Raw genomic sequence first — 25,974 nt, forward strand, 5'->3', positions numbered from 1 at the left:
ATTGTCACCTGCAATTTCAAAATCACTTCCTGCAAAAATTGTCTTACAGAATGTATGATTCTACGAACTACAAATTTGTTTTGCAGCTACTTCAAAGTAAAAAGTGGTACACAGATCAAAAGGTAAAAAAATCTGCCTCCGTCTTATAGGCTGGGTAATGAATGTGCACAATAAGACATTAATGCCATGAGATCAGGAAAAAGATTTCCTTCCATCCTCCCCTTCCTCCTTTCGTGCGACATGCCACAAACAACTCCTTGTGCAACAATTAATTGCCACCTTGGCATTTGTACTTTCCAAATTTGCTCGCCTTAACAGGTTGAGGACTGCAGTTGCACATTTTTTTAAATAAATAGACTAAATTTATGTTGAACTTTTATATATATTGTTAAACTATTTTTAAAAATTATATATCGTAAACATATTTTCAAAGAATTTTGTTAAACTTTAAATTAATATTTTAGATTTAATATTGAATTTTTTCTTTTTAATATTAAACTTTTACCTTTCAAATTGCATATCAAAATTTATATTTTTATTTAGTTATTTGTTTTATTCTAGAAACTAAGTTTCATGTTTTATACTATTTTTGAATTTCAAATTTTTACAAATAATATTAACATTATATTTAATAGTTATCTCAAACTATTGGACATCTTTAATTAAAATTAATATTAACATTATATTTAATAGTTATCTCAAACTATTGCCTAGAATTGAACATTTTAAATTTAATTAAATAGAATTAAGTCTATAGTCTATAGACTATAAATCTCTTTTTTGGGTGGAATTTTAAAATGATTAAATAGACTTTAAAAATAGACCCAAAAAGTAACACGAGTATGGTGACATGCCAAAAAAATGGCAGAAGTTGTGGGACCCACTTCATCTTAAATAGATACCATCGACCATTGGATGAACAAACATCAACGGCTAGGGTGGATTTTGGCCCGAATGTGGGAAGTGAACACCTTTCTGAGAACTTCGCCCGGAATTGGACATTTTAAATTTAATTAAATATAATTAAGTCTATAAAGCTTTTTTTCGGGCGGAGGTTTAAAATGATTAAATAGACTAAAAATCAAACCCGAAAAGTGACACGAGTATGGTGACGTGCCAGAAAAATGACAAAAGTCATGGGACCCACTACATCTTGAAACAGGTACCATCGACTGTCGGTTGAACAAAGATCAATGGCTTAGGGTGGATTGAAGGGTGAATGTGGGAAGTGAACAGATTTCTGAGAACTTTGCCCGAAAAAGTGACTCGAGTATGGTGACTTGCCTGAAAACTGGTAGAAGTGATGGGACCCATGACAACTGACGATAGGTACCATCGTCCGTTGGATGAGCAAAGATCAACGACGTAGGGTGGAATTCGGCCCGAATGTGGGAAGTGAACACATTTGGGAGAACTTCACCCAGAATTGAAACGTTTTAAATTTAATTAAATATAAGTAAGTTTGTAAAGCACTTTTTCGAATGGAAGTTTAAAATTATTAAACAAACTTAAAAACAGACCTGTAAAGTCACAATAGGTACCTTGGTCCCTTGTCCGTTGGATGAGCAAAGATCAACGGCTTAGGGTGGATTTCGGCCCGAATGTGGGAAGTGAACACATTTGGGAGAACTTCGCCCGGAATTGAACGTATTACATTTAATGTCCTCATAATTTATATTGAAGTAGTGAATGTTTTGTCCTTCGACATCAAATAGTTATTAATAATAATTAATAAAATTACAACATGATTCTTAATGTCCTCGGAATTTATACTGAAGTAATGAATTTTTTGTCCTTCGGCATCGAATATTTATTAATAGTAATTAATAAAATTACAACATGATTCTTGATATTTTGCCCTTTAGGTTTTACTTTTCTACTTTTTAGAGTTTTCAAAATAAGAGACTTGTAAATCATAATCATCTTTCATTTCTTGGATAAATCTGTAAATCAAGGGAGATTCAGAAACAGCTACTAGATTGAGGAATGCAAGTTGCAATAGAGACTATTTGCGCCAATCTAGTGAAATAGAAATTCCAATTTCCGGGTAAAATCTAGAACACCTACATCTTGCCTTTTTTCCTTTTGGTAATCTTGTGGTCCAATTTGAGGGTTAGCATTTTCAGGTTTTTATCTAGCATTATTTTGAATTATTAACAATAATAGTGATGGGGAAAACGAGAAGCAGTAGTTCAACAAGAAGCCAAGTGAAAAGGAAAATGTACCTAATTGAACTGGTTAAAACACCAGGTTTCATTGATGAATACCATGATATTTATGACCCTACTATCCATGGTGAAAAGCATATCATAGATATTAGATATACATTGTCTAGTAAGGCGGCAGATGCATCCAGGGCAAAATTTACTATTTTCAACCCAATGTTACAACAAAAAACAAATAAAATTGCATCGTGGGATGTTGGATTGGGAAGCATGGTGTTACCTGAAGTATTCCCTTGCCCTGATTTTGTCATGGTCTGCGTCAAAAAATTATGATGAAGATAAAAAAGCAATTGTCAATAAAAATACAAAAGAGGAAATTCTATCCATAAACGAGAGAGAATTTGCTCGTTTGTTGAACCTAGGATTTGAAGCCCAAAATTCAAACGACCAAATTGACCTTGAAAAGCTAGTAGGGAATTATGAGAGTCTCGATCCAAGTCGCAGAGATTCATTTATCAAAACTCTAATAAAGATTGGTACTAGTATTGTGTTGGATCAGATTCATAAGCCTCCTTATGATTCTAAAATTTTTGTTCCATGGGTTGGGGATACTATTTCCTTGTTGTTGTTTTGCCTGGGATTGGAAAATGATAGGGAAGTGGGTGCAAGCCTTCTTGAAATAATTTATAATATCCATTGTGCAGGTCAGCAAGTAAGAAATAATTTTATTGAGCACATTGTAAAATCCATGCAAAAACAATTACTAATGATCAAAAAAGGTTCCTGTAAGACATTTAGGTTCTCATCCTACTTGTACTATCTCCTTCTATCCAAGTATTGTGCAATATTTGAGACCAACAAGCTTCAAATTGTGAGCTATAAGATTGATGAGAAGACTGGGAAGAGAACAGACTATCCAATATATGATTGGACCCCAAAGATAAGGATGCATGATAACAGAAACAACTACAACCATTTTGTAGACTTCTTTTTGGCACCAATGTATAATGAAATTACAAGCACTCTAATGCCTAGGTTGCCTGTGTCTTGTAGAGATTGCATTCAACTCAGAAGTCAAATAGAATTGGCTGACTGGTTCTTCATGGAAGAATTCACTGTGTTAAGGTTTTACGGATCGGCAGTAAAACCATACAGACTTCCAATACATGTGACAGAGAGGGTATTTGCATTAGTGTATGTACGGAAATTGGAGAGCACAAATAACCACTTTCATGGTCAGTAAAAGAAGAGCGTATTTCCTTCCTTGCCTTTCTCATGTGGAGGGTTCACATTTGAGAGAAAAGAATTCATTGTGGCACATGATTTCTTGACACTTTTTAACTTTGGTGATGAGGGTCTCCGGCAGTATGATCCAATCAATGTAGTTCAAGCAAGGCTTAAGAAAAATGGGAACTCTTCAGCGTTATGTCAACATGAAAGTAAACCATTGCTAGAAAAGCTTAGAAACAAGGACTCCTGGGATGAGGTTAAAAAAGAGATGGAGAAAATTGCAGCTGACAATAACATTTTAACAGAAGAAATTTCATCACAAATTATGGAGGGCCAGGGCATCCAAAATAGGAGGTCCTACAATTTCCAACTAAAATCTGCTAATCCATCTAAGAAAACTATTCCCAAATCAATTCTGCATGAATGTAAAGAGAATTATTGGACTCAAACCAAAATAAATGATTTTTGAACTATGAGGAGGAATCTTGGTGAACCAAAGACAAGTACAGAATTTGAGAGCATTGACGAGGATGTAGAGTTTAGCAAATTGTGGAATATGGAGCATCCCACAACATCATATGATAGGAGTGAAGATGTTGATTAGTATGAGCCTGAGGTTGAGCCCACTCAAACAACTACTACAGTCCCTAAAATATTAGGTGCAATCAATGAGGCAATGAAAGAGAAATATATCAAAGGGGCAAGTATTGTGGAAAAAATGGGATTTGAAGGTGGTGGTCTAGGTCCCAGAGGAGAGGGCATTTGGTATCCACTTCAGGTACAAAATCCATCAGGGTCAAAATCAAAAGGTCCTTATAGACCAATCATTGGACTTGATTCTTTAGATTCATCAGGGATAGGTACTACTCATTACCCTCATGGTCCACCTACATTTGTTTCTAGTTCAAATCCACAACCACCACCACATCATGGTATTCCCATTGGTGGTGAATCAAGTGCCACTGCCACTGGTGGGGAATCTAGGGATAGTATTCCTATTATTGTTTAGTTAAGTGCCACTGTGATTAGTGTTGGACAAGGGCAACAGCAAAATATCTCTTGCAAGAGGCCACTAGAGGTAGATACTCAATCTCATACTATTGAGAATCCTATATCAAGTGCCACTGACACTACAAATCAATCATTTGCAGCTTCAGATCACACACCTCAAAAGACTATGAGAACTACACATGAAAGTGTTAGTGGGAGTGGGACAACATCAGGAACTATTGTTGGTAATTCTGGTCAAGCATTAGTTAAAACCATAGGAATAAGTGGAATTGGAGCCTATGGTATTCCTATGTCAACTTTCAAACATTCAATTGCTTCAGCAAGAACAGATTTTCAAATTTGTGATTACTATGAAAAATATGAACACACAAAAAAAGCAAAGTAAAGAAAAAAAGAAAGCATTTCATAGGAATTCCGTGTCTGAAGTTGTAAACGAACAACCTACAAGGAGCAGGGTATTTCCAACATATGACCCATAGAAAGATATGATGGAGTTCATGGTTGTTATGCCCTCGGGCCCATCTATAGATAAAAATCCACGACACAGTCAGATAGATCCCTCTCAATTTCAAGTTAGCACCCTCCAAATGGATTTTTCCAAAGTACATAATGTGGACAAAATTAGTGTGTCAAAAAGGACTAACGAAGTGGTCTACACTTCACTGTTAAAGGTGGAGAGAGAAAAAAATAAACTGGAGAAACAAATAGAAAAGTTACAGGCAGACCTGGAAAACAAAAAATCAAGAAGGAAAGTAGCAGATAGCAAGTGCAATGATTTACAGAAAAGGATAAAAAATTCAGGCTCTACAGTAGAAATTGCATAGCAAAAGAAGAAGGATGTAGAATTGAAGGACTTGACACAAAAACTGGCTAAAAGCAGTAATAAAATTGTTGAGGAAAAAGCCATTTTTCAAAAATTATACAAAAGTTATGAGTCTACTGCCACCGAAATGAAAAAATTATAGGACCTATTGGATCATGGGAAGGAAAAAGAAAAACATTTGCAAGAGGAAGTAGAGGAAGAAAGAAAAAAATGTGCACAAATGAAAGAAGACCCACACAATGTAAATGATAAAATAAAAACTTTGGAGGATAGATTGAAAGATAATATGAAAAATACAACGAAGTATATACAAGAAAACATTTGGCGGAAAATAATGTAGAGGAGTGAGAAGTTGTGTGAATGGTTCAATTGAATGAAAGTATGAGACAATTCATTTTTAAAATCAAAGGGCACTATGAGAAGAGCACACATGTTTATTCAAAAGAGGAAATGGCAAAAAAGATTTTGAAAGTAGTCTACAGTTCCAATGACAGCTACTTGGCATCCAAGGGAATTAAGAGCAGCATTGATGCCACAGTTAAGACATCATCTATCATTCAAAAATGCCAGAAGCTAAGGGAAACATCAGAAGTTATGGACAGTTGTGGAAAAAAGATAATGAAGCTGCAAGAAAAGAAAAATAATTTGATTAAACTTGGTTTGCCTAAGCCTGTTGACACAAAAAGTAAATTCATTGGAGAAGAAGCTTACAAAAAAATCATGGAGATAAAAATGAAGTCTGATTTAGACTTGCTTCCAAAGGACACAACTCCCAAAAGCTTTCTAGAATTCATCCAACCATTTACAACTCTAAACTCGGCATTGGATGAAACAATGATGTCAAGTAAACCTTCTAATTATGGAATATTGATGAAGTTGGAGTTGACTTTCCATAGTTAACAGAATATTGACCTTCCATCAGACGAAGAGTGGAGCACCCTACAAAAACTGGCACAAAATTCTTAAGAATCATAGTATGTATTGCACAATTTTATTCTTTTATTCTTAATTTCAAGGTTTAATGTTTTTTCTATTTGCTATTTTGCTAATCCAGCCTATGAATCTATGATGCACAATGCAAAACTTCAGCTAGTAAATTTGTATTCTCAAATTCTCCCTTGCTTTAACATTCATGCATTTCTCTATTTCTGATTAGTAGGTTTTAGGCACTACTATTATCTATGTTTAATTTGTCATGGCGTGAATTAATATTTAATTTTGAACTCTATTTTTTGAACAGGAGACATCAAACATGTAGTATATGTTAAATTGCTAATACGGCCTGTGATGGCCATATAAATATGTGCTGAGTTTGTGATTTTGATGTTCAGTGTTCACATGTTGCAAACTTGGAATTCGACCTGAAGTTGTTGTTGCTCCCTTGTTTCTATAAAAGAGAATTCAGGGTCATTTGCAATTTTGCAAAGGGTTCTGAAACTTTGTATTCACTTTTGCATGGACATTGGAAAATCACATAGGAGTTGTTGTTGCTCTCTTGTTTCTATACAAAGGAATTTAGGGTCATTTGCAAAGGGTTCTGAAACTTTGTATTCACTTTTGCAATTGGCATGGAGAATCACATAGATTGGTGTATTACTATTGAATGAATTGTATCATATGGCTATATTTTGAAAGAATTAATGAAAATCTAAGTTCTCGACATGTGTATTACTATTGAATGAAATTTATCATATGGTTCTGAAATGTATCACATAGATTTGAGACTCAAACATGTATAAATAAACAATAAACATCTTTGTATGAATAAACACATTATGTTTTTTTTTCATTATGCTATTTTAAATCTAGAAATAGAAAGTTGAAAAATAAAATTACAAATCAATATTAAATTCTTATTGCAAAAAGTAATATGCTTTTGTAATATGAATGATGAGATACAGTAATAAGATTAATAAATACTAGTCTCTTATAGCTGCCATTCATCCTCATCAAATTCAATGCTTTCTTGATTCTCGTATGTGATTTCTTTACTCTAAGTCTGAGTTTGCATATATCGCCAAACAGCATCTCAATGCTACCAGTAGGTCCACTAGTCCCGCTGGCACTTTGGTTTGAAGTGTTGCCCAAACCTCTTCTTTCACATTTGGACCTCCAGATTTGCAGTACCCTATCGTAAGGAAAAGTGTGGACATCATACCTAGATGTATAGAGCCTCAAGCAATTTTCCAAATTTTTGTCTAGTTTGTTTCTTAGCTTTGATTTTAGGAACCCCAAAGCACTGAAAACTCTCTCATCTTGCACCGAACCCAATATCATGGTAAGACATAAATCAGCAAGCTTCACATATTCTAGCATTGAATCACACAAGGATGCGTTCTCAGCTATATATTTCCAAAGCCTTGTTATTGATCCCTCTTCGCGGGGGTTCTCCATTTTGGCATATTGTTCTTTCATAGTGTATGCAAAACGAGATGATTTCTCTTGAAGATGAGTTTCGTCTAATATTCCATTTATAGTTGCTCCATTCAATTCTCTGAATATGCAAAATTGTTTTATCAAAGTCAGTAGCTTACTTCGAAAATCAGATGCACTATTGAGGCTCCAATAATGAGGAAACACAATAGACATGGCTTCGAGTAGGTTGTTAGGAGGGAATCTGCTTCTAATTTATGAGGAAAGATCATATGCAATTTTCATCATAGAAGTAGTTACAGTCTCAACAATCTTGTCAAAATCTTTCTTTGTAACTCTTGCTAGTTTCTTCCTGGGGCGCTTTGCTAGTTCCTCAAGGTCGACCATGGCATAGAAGTGCATTGGTATCTCAACTCCCCATACATTAGCACATACCTCCCCATCTGCACCGATTTGTAAAAAGTTATCAGGATTGTTCAAATCTGTGAGTGTCCGCCACTTAACAAATTTTTCATCAAATAGTGTTTGTTGATTTCGATAGAGATTGTCGAGGGTCATGCATGTCATCTTACGTAGCGTAGCATATTCTGCAATATACCGAGCTCTTTTTTGGACAGCCTTCATAATATTCCTCATTTCCTCTAGCATGGGTAGAAGAGCTGCTAAAGTTAAGAGTGTCTCTAAATTACTTAACCTACCAAGAAGTTCAGGAAATTTCGGTTGATTTAATTCGTCGCGAGTTGTGTGAAATAGTCCAATCAAGGATGGAATTCTGAAAACATGATGCACTGGACCATCCAAACAGATCCATCTGGTATCATTATCCTTGAGAAGCTTTTTCCCATCAGTTAATCCATCAGCAAAGTGTTGAAATTCCATAAATCGCTTGGGACTTCGATAGAAGTGTGAGTAGAGCTCTCTGATTAAAATTTCAAATTTTTTAACGAAAGAAAACTTGCTCACAATTCCAAAAGCTAGATTCATTCTATGAGCCATGCAGTGAATTGTAGTAATGTACGGTGCAAATGAAGTTTCAATCTTTTTACAAAGACCGTTCCTGTGACCTTGCATTACTGAAGCTCCATTTGCTCCAACACAAACCAATTTTTTGGCTACCGTCATGTCATCCATACCTCCATATTCAATTAAACTTCTCTTTACTAGTTGAAATAAATTTTCCACTATCGCACTCTCCTTCATTTTAGGAACAGATAGTAGATGAGGTTGGCAGGTATGATTCTCTACAGTATAAACATACATGCATACCCATGAAGTATTGTCTACTGTTGTAACTTCGTCTAAAGAAAATGCAATGAAGTTTGACTCTCTTAGTTTTTCCTGTACATTTTCTTTTTCAACCTCAGCAAGACAACTTGCCCATTCCCATCCACTGTTTACTGACCAGTGTCTATTAGGATAGTTAGGAACTTTCAAAAAGTGTAATAAACCACTAGTTGATGGGAAATCTGTCATAGCATGCCCTCTGCTCAAAATATGAAAAACAACGCTTAACTGAACAACTTTTCCCAATTGTTTTATTTGCATTGCTTTTCCAAAAACAACTTCAATAGAACCTTTAACTTCAGCAAGCTTCATCTGTAATTTCTCATGAAAATAATACTCTTCGGCATTCCTCACATGCTTACATTCATCCTTTTTTTTCCATCTTATCACTTATTTTTCAACCCCGTCTATCATTTTTTTTTCATAAACTTTACCCATATGCTTTTCTATGGTGTCAAATTTTATCTGCAACCTAATTTCCTTCTTATTTTTCCAAGTGCAAATCTTACACCTGCATTCTATTGGAGGCTCGCCTTCAATTGGATTCTCCACTGGTTCAATGAATGGATACTTCAATGCCCAATTAATTTGAAAATTCCTCACTGACATACCCCACTCCCAATCCTTTTTTGATTGTGGTTCATCATTTTTTGATATGGCTTTTCTTTTCCCCTTCCGTGCATTATCATCAATGGCATTATCACCCAAGTCGATTATATCATTCAAGATCATCCTGATCTGAGATATCAAGTTCGCCATCGTCTTCAACATGCGATGTAGGTGGTGAATTTTGTACTTTTACTTGTGATGATGTACCTTCCTGATTTTCACCAGTACCACAACCTTTTCCAATGCCAAAGTATGAAGACAATGTTTTGCTTTTTGTTGGCCTCTCCTAGCCTTCCCCACATTCAGGTTTCCTACCCCTCTTCCTATTCGACATCTCCAACAAAATAAAGGTTGCCAAAAAAATATCAATTTGCTGAAGAAGCAATAATAGACTATAATGTATAATATACCACTTCAAAAATATGATCGCTCACCTTTAGGCTTTAGGTAACTAGCAGTCACCAATACAGTCAACAATAATGATTTTCCTTGGTTTGAAACTTTGCTATTGATCAGAATTCAGAGCCTAGAACCCACCAGATTGTGTTGAGATAGATCTGATCTTTGCATGTATTTATACCAATCCTCATATAGAAAATTCCACGGGAATTTTATATGGTATACAAATATTTGGTGAATCCCGCGTAACTATAACATGACTTATGTAATTTTTGAGGTGATTATAGGTCGTCCAAATATGACATGTAATTTTTGAGGTGATTATAGGTCGTCCAAATAATAGGTGAATACAATATAGTTGGCGAAAGTTGGGGTGACTGGAGACACACGTCGGCAAGATGTCAGGCAAATTGGGTCCCCCTGGCTAACAAATCTTCACATGCCTATAGGCAAATTAAGGTCATCTATTAACACAACCTTGGAGAGTGTAGGCAAAATAATTTAATTTACCGTGTGTCCACCATATATTGTATTGACGAAATCATCGCATAGAAACATTTAATTGCATAAAACATATGGCGATCGGGCCGTGACTTTGAGAGAAATTGATAATGTTCTGGGGACATGACCACCCCCATATGGTACAAAATATTCACCATTTCCGACATGGCCAACATGAAAAATTCGTCATTGGTGAATATTCGCCACTAAAGTAATCTCTGGTCATCCTAGAATAGTAATCAGTTAGTAACATGAAATACCTCTCACCTTGCAAGTTGCTTGTGTTGGAATTATGGATGAATTGATTATCTATTGCATTGATGTTTTGTCATTGATGTTAACACTAGCTATTATGGTTGGTTACCGACAGATAGGTTTTGGTTACTAGAAGAAGATCTAGTGTTACTGGCAGAAGAGATTATCTGTTGGATACTTCTGACATGTTTGGATTAGTGAAGTATGTTTGATTACATGTGATACATGCTTCATGAGCATGTTTTGGTCAGTTGGTATTGGCTTGGTTATTGGATACTATCATACATTACGGTAAACCCTTACCAGCATTGGTTTAAGGCTCTACCGGCAGAGCTTTCACTAAGGAATCTTGATAGGATGCATAATTGGTGTTGGTGCAACTTCTAGATGGATGTTGAAGATGTTCTTTGATCGTACTTCAAATTATTGAAGACATGGCTTTGGCATGGTGGACCCAGAATAGGTTCGGTACCTATCTAGGTTATGGATCAATATCATGTTAATGTGTACTCTACACATTACTAGGATGTTTCAAGATGATTTATGGATTTGTTATTGTTGATTTGGTGTTAAGCCGACATGGCATATCATTGTAATAAGGAATTATGTAATGATCTTATTGTAATATATTTTAGGTGGCCGACCTAATTGGTTTAGGCCTTAGGGTTTGTATAAATAAGAGGTAGAAACTCTTTGTAGAGTATCATGGTTATGAAAAGGTCATGGTCAAGGAATGTAATGTGTGAATATTGTAATATCATTCAGGCAGAGGAGTTGGTCGATCATTAGTGATCGAATTGGATTCAAAAGAGAATTTAGTCCTCTGACATTGAGCTTAACCGGAACTATAATTAGGCATGGTAGATGTTATTTCTGGTAGTTTACTCTATTATATTGTTGTCCATTTATCTTGAGATTGTTGTAGCTTCTTTGTAGTCAGTGAGACTCTTTTGTAATCAACAGTATGCTCTAGGCAGTGTGCCTTCCTGCAAGTACAGGCCCCTCATTGTAACACATACTTTCTGCAGAAGTATCATCTGACTGTGGGTAGGCTTCCCACCGTGGTTTTTCCCTTTCCAGGTTTTCCACAAACAAATCATGGTGTTATGTGGTATGGTTTCTTTGCATTGATTATCTGTTTAATTGTTAAGTTGTATTATTTATCGGTATCCGTTCCTATCAGAATCTATATGTGCTTTACTAGTACTTGATATGTTTAAAGGTTATTAAGTGGATTAAAAGTTATAATCTATTAAGAACTGATTCACCCCCCCTCTCAGTTGTTCACCAGTTATCCTAACAATTGATATCAAAGCTTTGGTCCTCTTTTACAGAAGCTTAACCTCTTGAGGTAAATCCTATGGCAGCTAACACTTCTAATCCACCGGAAACTATTAGAAGAGAAATCTCTAAGCTTGATGAAACAAATTATGGGATATGGAAAATTCATATGGAGACTCATCTTAGATGTCTTGGCAAGGATATTTGGGAGATCACTGAGAAAGGATACACACCTTATGATCCGACATCTGGCAATCCTACTCCTACAAACTTGGATAAGAATATTGAAAATGATTGGAGAGCTAGAGAAGCCCTCTTGTGTGCAGTTATTGATCAGCAGATCATGGGATTGACTGATAAATAATCGGCTAAGGTTATGTGGGAAAAATTGTAAACTCTGAATGAGGGTGATCCTACTATCAAAATTGCTAAACTTGATGGTTACCAAGTAAGATATGAAAATTTAAAGATGGAAGATAATGAGAGAATTATTGTGTTTATGGAAAGAGTAAATGAGATTCTTATTGGAATTCAATGCTGTGGAGGATTTATAAGTGAAGATGAAATAGTTTCCAAAGTCTTGAGAGCCCTTCCACCGGCTTACAAGATGAAGGCAACTGCAATTAATGAGTTGAGAACAATGGAAAACTCTTCTATTAATAGAGACATTCTAATTGGGAAATTATCTGCTTTTGAGCTTAAAGAAATTGGATCTTCTGGAGCTGTAAAGTCTGGACCTTCTTTTCATGCATCATCATCATCATCATCTATTGGCAAAAGTGATTGGAGAACCCTATATGAAAAATAATTGGAAGACATGAGGAAATAAGATGAAGAACTTGAGCAACTTGAAGCCTTATTTTCTAGAAGAGTGCCTAAAGGACCGAGAGGAAGTAAGTATGAAGGAAAAGCACCTTTTAAATCTTTTGAATGTAACAAGATTGGTCATTTTCCATCTACATGTCTTGAAAGGAATGCAAGGTTTGAGGAAAGAGTTAATAAATCTTTTGAACCTAGCCAGAACAGATATAGATTCAAGAAAAGTAAACAATGCTACATAGCAGATGAGGAAGGAGTAATTGATGACTCTGGAGATGAACTGGCAGAAGACTCTAAAAGGTTGAAGATAAGGATGAATGGGTAATTGATAGTGTATTCTCACATCATATGACTGGAGATAAAAGTAAATTTTGGTCCCTGCAAGAATACAATGGCGGTCAAGTCAGATTTGGAGATGACAAAGCATGTATGATCAGAGGTAGAGGTATTATTTCTCTAGATGGTAAGCATAATACTGATAATGTCTATTATGTAAAAGGTTTAAAGCATAATCTTTTGATTTTTGGTCAATTGGTTGATAAGGGTTTCCAACTTTAATTTAAAGATAGAAAATGCAAAATCATTAACAAGACTAGTTTGGAGATTGCAACTGGTATTCAGACAGGAAGTAATATCTTCCACTTGAACACTGGTAATAAGACATGTTTAATTTCTCATATTGATGAGATTTGGCTATGGCATAAGAGGTTGTGTCATGTTAATTTTGATTGTATTGTTAAGATCAGTTCAACTAAGGCAGTTGGAGATATATCTAAGATTATGAAGCCTCATAATCCGGTATGTAAGGAATGTCAATTGGGAAAGCAAGTTAGAAGTTCTTTCAAGAGAATACATGATAAATCTAATGATGTAATTGATTTGATTCACACTGATTTATGTGGTCCAGCAAGGACTTAAAGATTTCAAGGTGATAGGTATTTCATGTTGATTATTGATGACTATTCTAGAATGATGTGGGTGACTTTTCTAAGGGAGAAGTCTAAAGCTTTTAAGAAACTCAAAATCTTAAAAGAAAAGGTTCAAACGGAAACTTGATTGAAAATCAAATGTCTAAGATTAGATCATGATGGTGAATTCACTTCTCATGAATTTAATAGTTATTATGAGATAAATGGAATTAGAAGACAACTATCTGCACCTAGGACTCCTCAGCAGAATGGAGTAGTGGAAAGAAAGAACATAACCATTTTGGATGCAACAAGATCTATGATTATGGAAGCCAAATTGCCTCATATCTACTGGAGAGAAGCAGTGAGTACAACACTCTACACATTCAACAGAGTTCACATCAAAGCCGAAATTGGTAAGGCCCCTTATGAACTATGGTTTGGACATACACCTACTATTAAATATTTCAGAATTTTTGGAAGTAAATGCTATATCAAAAGAGATGATTCAATTGGAAAGTTTGATCTTAGATGTGATGAAGGGATATTTCTTGGTTATTCAATTCAAAGAAAAGCATATAGATGTTATAACAAAGGATTGTAGAAAATTATGGAAAGTGATAATGTGAAAGTGGATGAATAGTACAAAAATAATTCTATATCATATGATAGGGAACTGGTAGTGGAAATGATCATAACTAAAACAACAATGCCTCAGCCATTACATGAAACTGAAATAGTTACACCGGCACAATCATAAAATTCAACTGTGACTGATGATCAGAGCAGTGAACCCAAAGTTCAGAAGACACCAAGGTATGTAAGATTAAATCATTCTGAAGATCAAATTATTGGAGATAGGAACAAGGGACTTATGACAAGAAGAAAACTAGCAAATGAAGACGTATGTCTTATTTCTCAAGTTGACCTAGCAATTGTTATTGAAGCTTGTAAGGATAAACATTGGTTGAAAGCTATGGAAGTTGAATTAGATCGGATAGAAAAAATGAGACTTGGTCTTTAGTTCCCCAGCCTAAAAATAAGAATGTTATTGGAACTAAATGGGTTTTTAGGAATAAACTAAATGAGCATGATCAAGTTGTAAGAAACAAGGCTAGATTGGTTTGTAAAGGATATTCTCAAATGGAAGGAATTGATTATGGTGAGACATTTGCACCTGTAGCTAGAATTGAAGTTGTTAGACTATTTCTTGCCTATGCAGCTTTTAAAAACTATAAGGTTTATCAAATGGATGTTAAATGTGCATTTTTGAATGGTGAACTTGAGGAAGAAGTTTACATTGAGCAACCTGATGGATTTTCACTGACAGATGATAAAGATATGCTTTGCAAATTGAAAAAAGCTTTATATCGATTGAAACGGGCTCCTAGAGCTTGGTATGCAAGGTTGGATAAATATCTTTTGAAGCTTGGTTTTACTAAAAGTAGTGTTGATAGTAATTTATATTATAAGATCACTGATAATGATATTCTAATTATTGAAGTATTTGTTGATGTTATCATTTTTGGAGGAGAAGATAAATTGTGCATGGAATTTGCTAACAACATGAAGAATGAATTTGAAATGTCCATGATTGGTGAGATGAAATTTTCTTAGGTTTGCAGATTACTCAAACTAGCAAAGGCAATTTTATCTGTCAAACTAAGTATCTGAGGGAGTTGTTGAAGAATTTTGGTATGGGTAATTCCAAACCGGTAAGTACCCCTATGGTGACAAGTGAGAAACTATCTATCAAGGATACTTCTACACTGGTAAATTTAACAAGTTATAAGTCTATGATTGGTGGTCTATTATATCTAACTTGAACTCAAACTGATATTATGAATGCAATAAGTATTGTTTCAAGATATCAAATTAATCCTAAAGAAAATCATGAATGTGCAGTAAAGAGGATATTTTGTTATTTGCAAGGAACAACATAATATGGTTTATGGTATTATAAAAGTGATGACTTTACTTTATGTGCATATACTGACTCAGATTGAGCAGGAGATACTGATGATAGGAAGAGCACTTTTGGTGGAGCTTTCTTTCTTGGAAAGAAACTAGTTTCATGGATCAGGAAAAAACAATCATGCATTTCTTTATCTACTGCAGAAGCTGAGCAGCCGCAACTAATTGCACTCAAGTCTTGTGGATGAAGAAAATGTTGAAGGATATCAAGGTAAATTGAAGTGAACTAGTAGATATCTACTGTGATAACTCTGCAACTATTGACATTTCTAAGAATCTAGTATTTCATTCTAAGACTAAGCATATTTCAATAAAGTATAACTTTCTAAAGGACAAAGTAGAAGCAAAGGAAGTCAAATTGGTTTATGTGAACACTAAAGAAAAGATTGTAGATATATTCACTAAACCACTGGCTAAGGAATCATTTGAGCATTTGAGAGACTGGTTAGGGGTTTTTGCCCCTCCAACAAAGACTTGATTGATGCATTTTGTCATCAATCTGACATGCATTACCAGAGACATTATTCATTCTAGCACTGATGAGTGGTGCTACTACTCAGGGGGAGTAGTCATCTCGGAGTTTCAGAGGTTTACATTATTGCTTTGATATTTTTGCCAGATTTCTGGCATTGATATCAAAGGGGGAGAGATATTGATGTGAAAATAAAAATAAAGGAGTTATATACATTAGGGGGAGAGATTTATGTTGGTATTATGGATGTGTTGTATTGGTTTTGTCATTGATGTCAACACTTATCAACACTAAAGATCTTTGGTTACGTTCACCAGCAAGTTCAGTGACTTATGCATATTTACCAGTATTTGGTTCACCGATAGGTTAAATTGTTCACCGACACTGAGGATGATTTGTTGGGTAAGTGCACAAAGATGGTGGTCAGAAAAGTGGACACACCAAAAAAAACACATGTAAAACACCAAAATGCATACGGGGTATTTCAAATTTAAAGAACCCCGTACGCGTTTAGGCTCATTTTGCAGAGCCTAACCAAAGTTAAACCACATGCGTGGTTTAAAACATACTAACCGCATATGCGGTTTTGTCTGTCAATAAAATGCAATTCACCTAGCATTCCATTAGGTTTTTCAGTAGGATATATACATAAAATATAACATTTAAGTTATATTTTATGTATATACTTTCAAGATGTTTGAGAGTGGTTTCGGATCTCTCAGAGTTATAATGGAGATTCTAGTTTTTTGAGTATTCTTATAAATTTCAGACTTAGTCAAATTTTAGTAATCAACATGCTCATATCAGCATTATGTCTCTCATCTCTTCCCTACATTCCCCCTCTCTCTTCCTTAACCCCTACCTTTTTGTCTCTTAGGCATCTCCCTCTCTACTTTCTTCCCTCTCTCAGGTATCTCTCTGTCTCTTTCTCATCTCCCTCACCCTTTTTCTCTCTTTCATATGTCCCTCTCTTTCTCTCCCTCTCTCAAATATCTCTCCTCTTCTATCAAGTCTCTCTCTCTCTCTCTCTCTCTCTCTCTCTCCATACCCCTTCTTCTCTCCCATTCTTTCTCTCTTAAGTCTCTCTCCCTATCTACCTCTCTATCTCTCTATCTCACCCTCCTCCTCTGTCAAGTGTATCTCTTTCCCACTCTCTCCCTACCTCCCCACCTCTCTCTCTCTCTCTCTCTCTCTCTCTCTCTCTCTCTCTCTCTCTCTCTCTCTCTCTCTCTCTCTCTCTCTCATTCTTTATCTCTTAAGTCTCTCCCTCTCATCCTCATTCTCTCTATCTCACTCTCTCCTTCTCTCAAGTGTCTGTCTCTCATTCTCTCCCTCTCCCCTCTCCCTCCCTCTCTCCCTTTCTCATTACCTCTCTTTCCCACTCTCTCCCTCTCTCCCTCTCTTCACACCTCTCTCTCTCTAGTCTCTTGTAATATCCTTCCACCCCTTCCTCCCTCTCACTCAGACTCTCTCTATCTCTCACCCTCTCTTTCTCTCTCTCTCACCTTTCCCCCTTCACCTCTTAGGTCTCTCTTTCTCTCCCTATCCCTCTATTCACCTCTCTCTCTCTCTCCCTCTCTCTCTCTCTCTCACACACACACACACACACACACACATTTATCTCTTGTCTCTCCCTCTTAGTCTCTATCTCTCTATCTCACTCTCCTCCTCTCTTAGGTGTATCTCTCTCCCATTGCCTCCCTCTCCTCCCCCTCTCTCCCTCTCTAGGGTCAAAAGGTATTCTCAGGCATCATATGGTATCCTATGGATCCATGCATGTGTTGTAAGGGGTCATAGGACACCATATGACTCCTTAGGACACCATATGACCCATAACAACACATAAGAGGTCATATGGAGTCCTAAGGGGTCATAAGACACCATATGACCCCTTAATACACCATACGACCCATAATGACACCAAATGGTATCCTAGGGGGCCATAAAACACTATATGACCTCTTAGGACACCATACGACCGATAACAACACCATATGGAGTCTTAAGGGGTCAAATAATGTCCTAAGGGGTTGTAGGAGACCATATGACCCCTTAGGACACCATATGACCCCTAATGACACCATATGGTGTCCTAAGTGGTCATAAGGTGTCTTAGGGGTCATACGACACCATAAAACACATAACAACACCATATGGTGTCCAATGGGTCATTGGACACCATATGACCCTTAGAATGCAATACAACCCCTAACAACATCTAAGGGGTCATAGGACACTATATGATCCCTTAGAATACCATAGGACCTATAATGATGCCAAATAGTGTCCTAAGGGGTCATAGAACACCATATGACCCTTTTGGGCACCATATGGTGGTGTTATGGGTCGTATGGTATCCTGAGGGGTCATATGGCATCGTATGACCCCTTAGGACACCATATGATGTCGTTATGGGTCGTATGGTGTCTTAAGGGGTCATATGGTGTCCTAAAGGGTCATAGGACACCATATGACCTCTTAGGAAACAATATGACCTCTAATGACACCTAAGGGATCATATTGTGTCTTAGGAGGTCATAGAATACCATATGATCCTTTAGGACACCATACAACCCATAATGACACCATATGAAGTCCTAAGGGATCATATGGTGTCCTAAGGGATCATAGAACACCATATGACTCATTAGAACACCATATGACCCATAATGACACATAAGAGGTCATATGGAGTCCTAAAGAGTTATAAGAAACCATATGACCCCTTAGCACACCATACAACCCATAATGACACCAAATGGTGTCCTAAGGGGTCATAAAGCACTATATGACCTCTTAGGACACCATACGACCCATAACGACACCATATGAAGTCCTAAGGGGTCAAATAGTGTCCTAAGGGGTTGTAGGAGACCATATGACCCCTTAGAACACCATATGACCCCTAATGACACCATATGGTGTCCTAAGTGGTCATAAGGTGTCCTAAGGGTCATACGACAACATAAGACACATAACGATACCATATGGTGTCCTAATGGCTCATAGGACACCATGTGACCCTTAGAACACAATATGACCCCTAACAACATCTAAGGGGTTATATGGTATCCTAAGGGGTCATATGACACTATATGATCCATTAGAACACCATAGGACCTATAATGATGCCAAATAGTATCCTAAGGGGTCATAGAACACCATATGACCCTTTAGGGCACCATATAGTGTTGATATGGGTCGTATGGTATCTTGAGGGGTCATATGGCATCCTATGACCCTTGAGGACACCATATGATATTGTTATAGGTCGTATGGTGTCCTAAGAGGTCATAGGACACCATATGACCTCTTAGGAAACAATATGACCTCTAATGACACCTAAGGGATCATATGGTGTCCTAAGAGGTCATAGAATACCATATGACCCTTTAGGACACCATACAACCCATAACAACACCATATGGATTCCTAAGGGATCATATGGTGTCCTAAGGGATCAAAGAATACCATATGACCCGTTAGGACACCATATGACCCATAACGACACGTAAGAGGTCATATGGAGTCCTAAGGGGTCATAAGACACCATATGACCCCTTAGCACACCATACAACTTATAATGACACCAAATGGTGTCCTAAGGGGTCATAAAACACTATATGACCTCTTAGGACACCATACGACCCATAATGACACCATATGGAATCCTAAAGGGTCAAATAGTGTCTTAAGGGGTCATAGGAGACCATATGACCCCTTAGGACACCATATGACCCCTAATGACACCATATGGTGTCCTAAGTGGTCATAAGGTGTCCTAGGGGTCATACGATAACATAAGACACATAACGATACCATATGGTGTCCTAATGGCTCATAGGACACCATATGACCCTTAGAACACAATGCGACCCCTAACAACATTTAAGGGGTCATTTGGTATCCTAAGGGATCATAGGACACTATATGATCCCTTAGCACACCATAGGACCTATAATGATGCCAAATAGTGTCCTAAGGGGTCATAAAACACCAAATGACCCTTTGGGACACCATATGGTGTTGTTATGGGTTGTATGGTGTCCTGAGGGGTCATATGGCATCCTATGACCCCTCAGGACACCATATGGTGTCGTTATGGGTTGTATGGTGTGTTAAGGGGTCATATGGTGTTCTAAGGGGTCATAGGACACCATATGACCTCTTAGGAAATAATATGACCTCTAATGACATGTAAGGGATCATATGGTATCCTAAGGGGTCATAGAATACCATATGCCCTTTTAGGACACCATATGACCCAGAACGACACCATATGGAGTCCTAAGGGGTCATATGGTGTCCTAAGGGATCATAGAACACCATATGACCCATAACAACACCTAAGCAGTCATAATACACCATATGACCCCTTAGTACACCATAAAACCCATAAATATTATCCAACCAATACATTCATTTTCTTCAAATGTTCTACTTTATATCCTATCTTCTTTAAAAAAAAAAGGAAAACCGACCACCTTGTCAATCTTCTTATCACCTTATATATATGCAAACAAAAAGAAGATATATTGGAGGGAGAGGAAGAGAGAGGGGAGGGAGAGGAAGAGGAAGAGAGAGAGAGAGAGAGAGAGAGAGAGAGAGAGAGAGAGAGAGAGAGAGAGGGTATGGAGGAAGGGAGAAGGAGAGAGAGAGAGGCACCTTGTACACGCTTGAGAGGGGGAGAGAGGGAGACAATACACATACATACACACATATGTGTATATATATTTAATATATTATATATTATTAAATATACATACATATATATATATAAATATTATATATTTTTTATTTTTTATATTATATATAAATTATATATTATATGTATATACACATATTATATATATATATATATATATATATATATATATATATATACAATAGCATATTGTACACACTCCCAAAATTTAAAATAACTTAGCCCGTGCGCGCTATTTATAGTAAAAATAGCGCGTATGCGCTTTTTATAGTAAAAATAGTGTGTATGCGCTTTTTATACCATAGGTACCTCGTACACACTTTTTATACCATAGGTACCCCGTATGGGCTTTTGTCTATTTAGGCCTGGAAATAGGCCTGGATGACAAAGCTACGGTTTGGAAGTTTGATTTCCCTCCATTTCCCTCCTTTTTGGCATGTTTTATTTTATCAATTTGGTTTCTCGACTTTGTCATCATCAGGTTTACACATCATCAAGTGGGTATTTCTAAAATTTCCCCCATATTTTCGCACATCTTCTAAGCTTGCTAACCATATAATTTTTTTAAAATTTGAACAACAATAACATATTATTATTGAATTTCTTTTACCAGTGTCTCCATAGTTCTCACAGACATACGTGCACAATTTTTTTAATAACTTTTGATATAATTATCCAAATTCTAAAAAAATTATATATTATTGTAGTGAAGTTGATTCTTTACAATTTAAAAAAAATAAAATTGCATTTTCGATTTTTTTAGTGCAACTTATGCTTCACGCACGAACAAGTACCTAATTTTCAGGATGTGCTCTATCGGAAAAATCATAAAAAAAAAAATACTCAACAAAAAATTACAAAAAAATACACATCTTCTAGTGCTCACTCTTAACTATCTTTTTGCCAAAGGATTTATCAAAATACTAAATCTAAATATGACTTTTTTGATGCGCACGTCAGACACTATGTTATGTTTTTCTGAAAAAATCAGGGTCTATTTTTCGTGCGTGAAGGATTTGACCCCCTTAATCTTATCCAATTTTGAAAACATTTAGTAGTTTGGAAACTAGATTCAAAGTAATACAATATTTGTTGTTTGATTATCTTCATATCTTGAGTGGATGACTTTCAAATTTTGCCTCCAAGTTCAAGTTCACCTGATTTCAGAAAAAAAAAGTGTCCACTTATACTCCCCTTTTTTACCACCATCTTTGTGCACTTACCTTGTTATCATCTAGAGATTATTTGTTTATGTCGAAGACATGGTTTGGACACTTGGTTTTAGTGATTTGGTTATTGGTCTAATTGAGTTTGCATATTTTTTGTTACCAGCAAATTGGTCTAGGTTATGGACTGGCAAGTGTTATCTATTCCAAATCAACACGACACATTATGGAGATGATTTATTGATTGGTCATTATTGTAAATACATTGAGCCAACATAATGCATTGCATATTGATTCATTTGTAATTGATTTAATTGTAATATTCTTAGTGAGCTGACCTACGCATTTGGTCTTAGGTTTTGGTATATATGTATGATCTCATTTGTGAGATTATGTAGAAGGTGTGGAAAAGGATTGTAATAAGGTATATGCGAATATAAGCAGAGCAATACACGCAGAAATCATTTGAAGATTCAAGGAAGGTATGAAGAAGACAATTAGAGCTTAATTGGTACTGAATCTAGCACATGAAGATGCTATTTTGAGCAGTACATTATCATTGGATTTAACCATCCAATTGTAGTAAGTGTGACTCCCATTTTGTGATTGAGCAGTGAGCTCTAGGCAGTTGGCCTTTTTGCATGTGCAAACCCTATTTGTACACACATACTATCTGCAATAGTATTATCTGATTGTGGGTAAGGTTTCCCACCTTGGTTTTTCCCCTTATAGGGTTTCCACGTACAAATATTTGTGTTATGTGTTGCGAATGTTATTTGTCTTTCTATTTCATGCATTAACCTTTATCGGTACTGTTATTATTTGTTAAACTGTCAACTGACATTAAGTTTGGTTTACCGGTATTATGCATCAAGTTTTGATTAATTTATATTTGGGTTGAAACTAATAGACAACTGATTCACCCCCCCCCCCCCCTTGTCAGTTGCCTCCGAGTCCTAACAATCGGTATCAAAGCTAAGTCCTCTTTTTGCAGAAGTTTAACAGCTTGAGGAGATTCTATGGTAACTAACTATTTCAGGAAGGATAGTCAAAAACTTGATGGAACTAACTATGGTATATGGAAGATCAGAATGGAGACTCATCTAAATTGCATTGGAAAGACATATGGGATGTTACAAAGAATAGCTATGTTGGTCCTATACAGAGTCAACCTAATCCTCCAACCTTGGCTAAAGATCAGGAGAATGATTGCAAAGCAAGAGAAGCACTTTTGAGCGTATTGCCAGATTAGCAAATCATGGGATTATTAGACCAATCTATTGCTAAAGCTATTTGGGATAAATTGGAGAAATTGAATGAAGGTGATACCACTGTCAAAATTGCAAAACTAGAATGCTTCTGGGTCAGATATGAAAATCTGAAAATGGAAGAAGATGAAAGGATTTCTGCTTTTATGGAAAGATTTAATGAAATTGTTTTGGGTATACAATGTTGTGGAGGATCCATAAGTGAAGATGAAATTGTTTCTAAAGTTTTAAGAGCATTGCCACCGGCATACAAAATGAAAGTAACTACTATTAATGAATTAAGAACAATGCCTAATACATTAGTATCTAGAGATACCTTGATTGGAAAGCTTTCAACATTTGAACTTGAGGAATTTGGTCATGTTGCTACAATTAAGACAGATTTAGCCTTCAAAGGATCATCATCTGCATCATCATCATCATCATCTAAGAAATCTGATTGGAAAGCACTTTATGCAAGAGAACTTGAAGACATCAGAAGGGAAAATGAAGAACTTGAAGCACTATTTGCAAGGAAAATGCCTAAAGGTCTAGTTGGAAGTAAGTATGAAGGTAAAGCACCATTTAAATGTTTTAATTACAATAAAATTGGTCATATGGAATCTAGGTGTCCTAATAGACATGCAAGATTGAAAGAATAAGATAAAAGAACATATAAGCCTAACCTTGAATATCAAAGATATAGATTTAAGAAGAATAGAGACAAATCATGTTACTATGCTGATGAAGGAGTTACTGATGATTTTGATGAGGAATCAGCAGAAAATGGATGGGCTTTTGTTGCTATAATAGAAGATCAACCGACACCTATTGTACAATCGGTAGAGCAGGCCTTGGCAGCTAAAATTAAAGAAAAGAATGAATGGATCATTGATTCCGGATGTTCAGATCATATGACTGGTGATAAAAGTAAATTCTTAACCTTTCAGGAATACAATGGAGGTCTAGTAAGATTTGGGGATGATAAAGCTTGTTTGATCAGAGGAGAAGGCACTATATCTTTTGATGGTAAGCACAATACTGACAACCTTTATTATGTCGAAGGTTTGAAGCATAATCTTTTGAGTGTTGGTCAATTAGTTGAAAAGGGATTTTAGTTACAATTCAAGAATGGTAAATGCAAAATCATGAATAGAACTGGTTTGGAAATTGCAACCGGTAATCAGACTAGAGGTAATATCTTTTATTTGAATAACAACGAGAAAGCATGCTTGATTTCACATATTGATGAAAGTTGGTTATGGCATAAGAGACTTTGTCATGTAAATATTGATTGCATTGTGAAGATCAGTACTATTAAGGCAGTGAGGGATTTACCTAAGATTGTAAAACCTCACAATCCGGTATGTAAGGAATGTCAATTTGGAAAGTGAGTTAGAGCAACTTTTAAGAGTATTCCAGAGAAATCCAATAATGTTCTTGATTTAATTCATACTGATTTATGTGGTCTAGAAAGAACTAGAAGTTTACAAGGAGATAGATATTTTATGCTAATCATTGATGATTATTCTAGAATGTGTTGGGTTACTTTTCTCAGGGAGAAATCTGAAGCTTTTGGGAAATTCAAACTATTCAAGGTAATCATAGAGAATGAAACTGGTAAGAAAATCAAATGTTTGAGATCAGATCAAGGAGATGAATTCACATCTAAGGAATTTAATACATTATGTGAAGTGAATGGAATCAGAAGATAGTTATCAGCACCTCAGACACCCCAGCAAAATGGAGTTGTCGAAAGGAAGAACAATACTATTCTGGATGTAGCTAGAAGCATGATATCAGAAGCAAACCTACCTCATGTATATTGGAAAGAAGCAGTGAATATAGTGGTTTACACATTCAACAGAGTTCACATCAAAGGTGAGACCGGTAAGACCCCTCATGAACTATGGTTTGGTAATACTCCTACTCTTAAATATTTTAGAATATTTGGAAGCAAATATTATATTAGAAGAGATGATTATATTGGTAAATTTGATCCTAGAAGTGAAGAAGGAATATTTCTTGCTTATTCATCTAAGAGCAAGGCATATAGATGTTTTAATAAGAGATTGTAGAAAATCATTGAGAGTGCAAATGTGAAGATTGATGAATAGTTTAGAGGTAATTCAAGGTCCATGGACTTTGAACCAGCAGTTGAGATAATCACAAATGAACCTACACTAAATACACTGGTACAAAATATTGATCTAGTCACACCGACATCATCTGAGAATTCCACAATGATTGAAGAACAACAACAAGTGAATACACCCAGGTATGTAAGATTGAATCACTCTGAAAGCCAAATAATTGGGAATAAGTATCAAGGTGTAATGACTAGAGGAAGATTGGCAAATGAAGAAGTATGTTTAATTTCTCAAATTGAACCAGCATCAGTTAATGAGGCATGTGAAGATAAATATTGGATTAAAGCTATGGAAGATGAATTGGAACAAATTGAAAAGAATAACACATGGACATTGGTTCTCCAGCCTACAAACAAAAATGTAATTGGAACTAAATGGGTATTCATAGATAAACTTACTGAAGATGGTAAGTGTGTGTATAAAAAGTGGACCTGTACCTGTATCTGCAATACACAACACTTCAATCAAGTCATTACATGCATGGTTAGTCAGATATAAACAATGAATAATAAACCATAACAAATCGACCCATTGTCTTCTAGAAGATGCGAGTATAAGATTGCTCTCAGATTATTTAGCAATACCAGTGACTAGACAACATC

The sequence above is a fragment of the Cryptomeria japonica genome, chromosome 8 (assembly GCF_030272615.1).
Source record: "Cryptomeria japonica chromosome 8, Sugi_1.0, whole genome shotgun sequence".
NCBI lineage: Eukaryota > Viridiplantae > Streptophyta > Pinopsida > Cupressales > Cupressaceae > Cryptomeria > Cryptomeria japonica.